This window comes from Meriones unguiculatus (assembly GCF_030254825.1).
Source record: "Meriones unguiculatus strain TT.TT164.6M chromosome X unlocalized genomic scaffold, Bangor_MerUng_6.1 ChrX_unordered_Scaffold_31, whole genome shotgun sequence".
Lineage (NCBI taxonomy): Eukaryota > Metazoa > Chordata > Mammalia > Rodentia > Muridae > Meriones > Meriones unguiculatus.
In genome coordinates, this window is record NW_026843707.1 from 2,505,621 (window position 1) to 2,511,566 (window position 5,946).

At 43.9% G+C, this 5,946-nt stretch overlaps 1 pseudogene; it reads left to right on the forward strand.

Annotated features, from left to right (window-relative positions):
• Nucleotides 1-452: 452 nt before the first annotated feature.
• Nucleotides 453-4,805, forward strand: LOC110542953 (zinc finger protein 235-like; annotated as a pseudogene).
• The last annotated feature ends 1,141 nt before the right edge of the window (nucleotides 4,806-5,946 follow it).

A 5,946-nucleotide genomic window follows, 5' to 3' on the forward strand; every position in this document is an offset into this window, starting at 1 on the left:
TTTTTAAGAAGTATGCACAGTTAGGCAAGGTAGCACACGCCTTTAATAACAGCACTGGGGAGGTAGTGCTAAGAGGTTCTATGAGTTTGAGGCAAGACTGGTCTACAGAGGGAGTTGCAGGATAGCCATGGCTACATAGAAAAACTGTCTCAGAAAACAAACAAACAAAATAACACCAAAAAAGCATTAACAATTGTATTTCATGACATTTCAAAAATAAACAAGGCGAAAAGCAAGGTGGAAGAGCGAGCTCCCGAAAAGCAATTTCCGCTAACCTCACTCTAGTTAAAACATCCCGGAATTTATGGACGCTATTCCGGAAAAAGGTACCAGAGCTAGGGGCTTCCGCTGAGGCCTTCTGGGAATTGTAGTTCCGGCGCCAGCGGCGGCCAAGGTCGCTTGTGCTCAAGTAAGGGTGTGCTTCCTGCCAGACCTCCTGGTGAGGTGAGATCATGGAGGTCCCGCGGCCCTTCTTGAATGCTCTTGCTCCCGGTGTCTCCCCTCGCGGATCGAGGCTGTGGCCTGGGAAGAAGCGGGAGGCGGAGTGGCGGCAGGGTCCTCTCTCTGGTAGTTCTGCTCAGGATTCCTGGACCATCTCAGCTGCTTGCGGAGCTCTGGTAGAGTCAAGCTTCTCACGGAGTCTGGCGGAGGAGCTGTGACGCCAGAAGGCCAGTGCCCTGAAGCTTTAAGAGGTATGTAACTGCTATTTTTAAATGATATTCCATGTATTTACTTACTTCGAGAGTGGAGCGTGCCGCAGCTTGTGTATTGGGGAAATCAGAAGACAACCTGTGGGAGTCAGCTCTCTCCTGCCACCATGTGGTGTGCAGAGACTGAAACTCAGGCGATGAGGCTCAGTGGAAGTCATTTTCACCTGCTAAACTCCCGTAGGGCCAAACTCCCGTTTCCTTACAAGGGTTTAGGGTTTTGTTTGTTTGTTTGTTTTAAGATAGAGTTATTTATTTATTTATTTATCTATTTATTTATCTATTTATTTATTTATACAGCATATATATGGTGCCTGCACACCAGAAGAGGGGACCATATCTCACTGTAGATGGTTGTGAGCCACCATGTGGTTGTTGGGTATTGAACTCAGGACCTTTGGAAGAACAGCCAGTGTTCTTAACCTCAGAGCTATCTCTCTAGCTGGGTTTAGGTTTTTATTGGTCATTATTTTCATGCACATGGTAAAAAAGAACTTGTGAAGACTGTTCTGCGAAGTTTACTAGTATTTATACCTTTTAGAGCAAGAAACAGGGGTTTCAGTCCTCTGTATGAAACAATGATATGTAAGATAACCATCACAGTTATCTTTTTGAGAGTGGTCAAGACACAGAATTCATCACAGTGTTCAGAGCTCCTTAAAATTTGCTTTCCTGGGCCAGAGCACTCCACAACCTGGAAGTTGCTGGAAGCAGCAAATATGGGCTTTCCTAACCATTAGTGAGGTGAGGCATGTGTAGCTTGGTAACCTGGAGGCTTACTCTGCTGGTTAATAGGAAATAGGTAGAAAATCCAGGTCTATGGGCCCATACATGGAAGGCCAGCACTTGGAGCTGTTGGAAAAGCTGAGGAAGACATGTGGTTGATTGTCCTAGCAAAGCTCTCATGAAAACCTTTCTTCTCCCAGCTTGCTTGCCAGAGCCCTGCCTCATCTCAAAGGGAAGAAGAGAACCATGACCAAGTTGTAGGTAAGTCAGGTTGCATCTCCCACTGCCCCCAGTCCCAGGGATTGAAAACAGGACCCCTGCATGCTGGGTAAGCATGGTGCAGCAGAGCCACACTGAACTTCATGGAAGTATGGGGGGATGTTGCTGAGAAGAAAGGTTTGGTTGGAGGAGGGAAAAGAGCATAGTGGAGGAAATATGCACAAAATACACTGCACATGTGAAAGTATAAAAGGGTGAATATATTTTGAAATAGAAGAAGGAGACTGGGGAGAGGGCTCTACTGTTTCTGGGACTCTGTGGAGAGAGGCAGAACCCTGGTGCTCATTGGCAGCCATCCTAGCCTACTGGACAAGTTCCAAGCCACTGGAAGACCCTTACTCAAAAGCAAAAATAAGAAAAGGTGGCCAGCACCTGAGGAAGGATACCAGAGCTTGTCCTCTAGCCTCTACATGCATGTGCACCCTCATAAGTATTTTACATGCATGTGTACACATATGCACAGAAACATGCTCACTCTCCTTTCCTGCATTTGGCATCCTGAGCATTTATATCCTGAGTAACAAGGGACGGTCTGGCTGCCGCCATCTGCACAACTTCTAGGTTTGACCCATCTCAGGTAATGAAGGAGTGCAGTAAAGACAGACATACAGACACATGCACAGACAAGCCAGGATGAGATGAGGCCTGTGCTCTGATGGAAACACACCAGCAACTCAGTGCATATATTATACTCCAATGCAGGAAGCATGCTCAGTAAATTGAAACATGAATACTAGTGCAAAAGGGTGTATTTGACATGGTGCTCAGAAAACTTTTTCAGCTGCCCAGTATAATCAGTTCCAAGGAGTAAATGCTTGTTTTCCTAAAAACAAAGGTAATTTTCCCAGATAATTTGTAGGCAGTAGATATCCCTGATTCTCTGTATTCTGACCTAAACTGGACACTTTGAAAAATCTTAGGTACTTTGGTAAGTGATTAAAAATACAATTTTTCTGAAACTTTCACTTGTAGCCTTTATGGAATGGCATAACAAAGACAATGATGAAAGTGCTGGACATATACTGGGTGCTGGGTACATATCAAACAGTTTCTTATGTCCCTTCAATGGATCTTCTACTTCAGTTGTTTCCGTTTTCAGCTTCAGAAGTTGTTCGGTTTACCTTTGCAAGGTGGAAGTTGCCTAAACCCAACTTTGGTTTGTCAGAGGTGCAGGGTAGGGAGAAGGCTGATGTCAGCTGAGAGCTGTCAGGGTTGTATGAGGGAAGGGGAGGACACAGTACCTAGTGACAGGGTCTGTGGGGTTCTGCAGCTTCTGTGTGAAATTTAGCATTGTCCACAGGGACCTGCAACACAGTTTATTCTTAGGTCATTTTTCATTTCCTTAGGGACCTGTCAGATAGTATTGCAAGCTTTGTTCTTCCTTCAGGATATCTGCTGCTTTAGTTTGGCAGCTGAGGTCTCCCTTGATTTTTGAGCCCCATCCACCCCCCCCCCTTTTTTTTGTGAGGTTGGTGATCTTAGTTTGGAGACCAGGAATTTTAAGGAAACCGCTTGCTCAAGCTGTTGCATTCTTTCTTTTTCCCAGACTAGCTCTTTCCTAATCAGCAGACATGTTTTGAGTCTTGCCATCTAAATGCTTTAGCTCTCTTCTCATAGTTTCTAAGCAAGCTTGTGTGCTGAAGTCATTCCAATCTCCTACACGTCTGTTTGCTCAAAAACACAGTGGCTTCCTTGAGCTAGACATCAGCTTCTGGGCCTTTGCTGTTCTGAGAAATCACTGTACAACTCCTCTTTCCCTCAGGTTCCAACGCTCCTTGTACCATCCCATCACACTCTCACCTCAGCGCTGAGTCAGAGGAACCAGATGCTCTTCATGTCACCTGCAGACAGGTTAGGACCAGGCAGGTCTGGTTTTGTTTTCTTGCTCCAGGCTCAGGAAGGTGTCAGACCCTTATGTATTTCATCCCACACCATCCCTCAAGTAAAAAAACCTAGGTGCTGAAAAGTACTTCCTTCTCGTTATCACTCTGCACAGCTACACATAGGCACAGCAAGACAGGTACTCAGCAGTAGCTGAATTTGACTGTGAGCCTCAGCTCCTGCGCTGACCCAAGATTTCACACCATGGTCAAACATGGGTTGCTCTTGAGTGTACACTCTCATTGTTGTAGATTTTTGTTCCTCAGAGTACTTGGAAGTTCATCTTTGATGCTGGTCTCTAGTTAATGTTTCCAGAAAGAAAAGTGAGGACAGAGACTCTCAGTGTCCTCATCCTTGCTGATACCTCCTTCTATTCTCTATTTTTTTCAGGAGGCCAGAATCCAAACAAGATGGAGACTTTTCATACAACGGAATTAAGGTGCCCTTCACTGAGGTGACCTCAGTGGTGGCCAGTGACAAGCCATGATGTCAACACACTGGTCAGTGCTCCAGAAGCTGTCATAAACACCCAAGGAATGGTGTCTCACTTCCTAGAGCACTGCTACTTCTTCCATTGCGGAGCAGAAGAGCCTTCCCTGACCTCTGAGAATGATGGCTGTCTTGAGAGTCTCACTAGCGACCATTCCAATAAAACTGAAAAATCAGGAATTTCTCTCAGGGAGAGCTCAGAATGCTTGGAGTAAAACACATCTTAGGGGGAGACAGAAACACTGTCCACAGACTCTGTAAAAAAAAAAAAAAACATGATTGTTTGGTCAGGGTGTTGACATTCTGAGTTTTATTTCCCAACACGATAATAATATACTGCATCAAAGAGACAAAGCCCACAGCAGCAGTGACTGTGGTAAAGTCATCTTTCCCACATCACCCCTCACCCAACATCATGTGTGTATAGAACAGAAGGGTTAACCAGGGCAGCAAAGGCTAAGAAACCATAATTGAGAGGCACAGTTTAGAACTCCATCAGCAGGTCGTTTTAGGAAAGGAGTCCCCGGAACCTAGTACACACAGGGCTCCAGTGTCCCCATTCAACACAGTGCTCATCCAGGAAAAAAGCACTACTAGTGTCATGAGTGTGGCAAGAGTCTCAGTAGAGCTCAAAGTTTAAAACTCACAAGAGTGTATACAGGGACGAGAAGCCCTACTGGTGCGACAGCTGTGAGAAAGGCTTCCACTGAAGTTGGAATCTGAACATCCACTACCTATTCTCCAGAGAGAAACCTTACAAGCATGAAGTGTGTGAGAAGGGCTTCATTTGGGCCTCAAACTTCCACACACATAAGAGGGTCCACACGGAGGAGAAACCCTACACTTTTCAACAGTGTGGGAAGGGCTTCCATGAGACTTCAAACTTCCACACACACTAGAGGGTCCACACCCACATCAGGGAGAGGCCCTATATCTGCAACATCTGAAATAAAATCATTTTATTGTTCAGAGATAAAATCTCATATACCACCAGAGGATCCATTCTGTAGGGTGTCTCTAGGTTAGTTCTGCTGTCATGTGGGTTCCATGCTGCTGATTGTTAAAAGCTCCCCCATCCCAGAGACTTCGGAAGACATTCACAGGGGACTGAACTTCTGAACTTTGGTTATTTTGCCCTCAGCTCATTCTCCTACTGGGTTCATTATGTGAAGGGAACATAGTATTTTAGAATGGATCTTAGCATACAAACAAAAAAAATTAAAGACTTATATAGACATGGTTTCTGATTTCATTATAAAAGGAAAACTTATTTGTTAAATGTTATGAACAGACCTACCAGAAATTATAGTGCCTGGCACTAATGCTGAGATTATGTCATTAAGGGTTAACAATGAAAACTGGCAAAGAGCTTATAAGAACTGTTTGGAGACAACGTAGCAAGTATAAGAACAAGTGAGTTTAGTTTATAAAGAGTTAATTGAGTTCTCCTCCATCTAGTGAGAATACCAATTTCTGAAGCACTTAGAGTTTATACTGATAGAAATAAATCAAGAATGGCTGGCTAGAAGTCTGAAAAAAATAAGTAATTCAAAGCCCACATGTTCAAAAATCAGTTGTCTGCAATTCTTACGATATTACCTTTTCCTGAATCTCATAGTTACTTAGCCTCAGTATACATAAGGTTGTTTTGCATATAGAAACTGCTGGACTTATTCAGGATGATTCAAAATTAACCTTTTTCAACTACCAAAAAGTATATGCAAATCATCCATTGTATATAACATATGTCAGATCCCATACATGTGTACCAAATCCTTTAGCACATGGTAATCATGAAATTGTTCAGCTATTGATAGGAAATGTGCTAGAAGCTTCAGAATTTCATAAAAAACACCATGTTGAG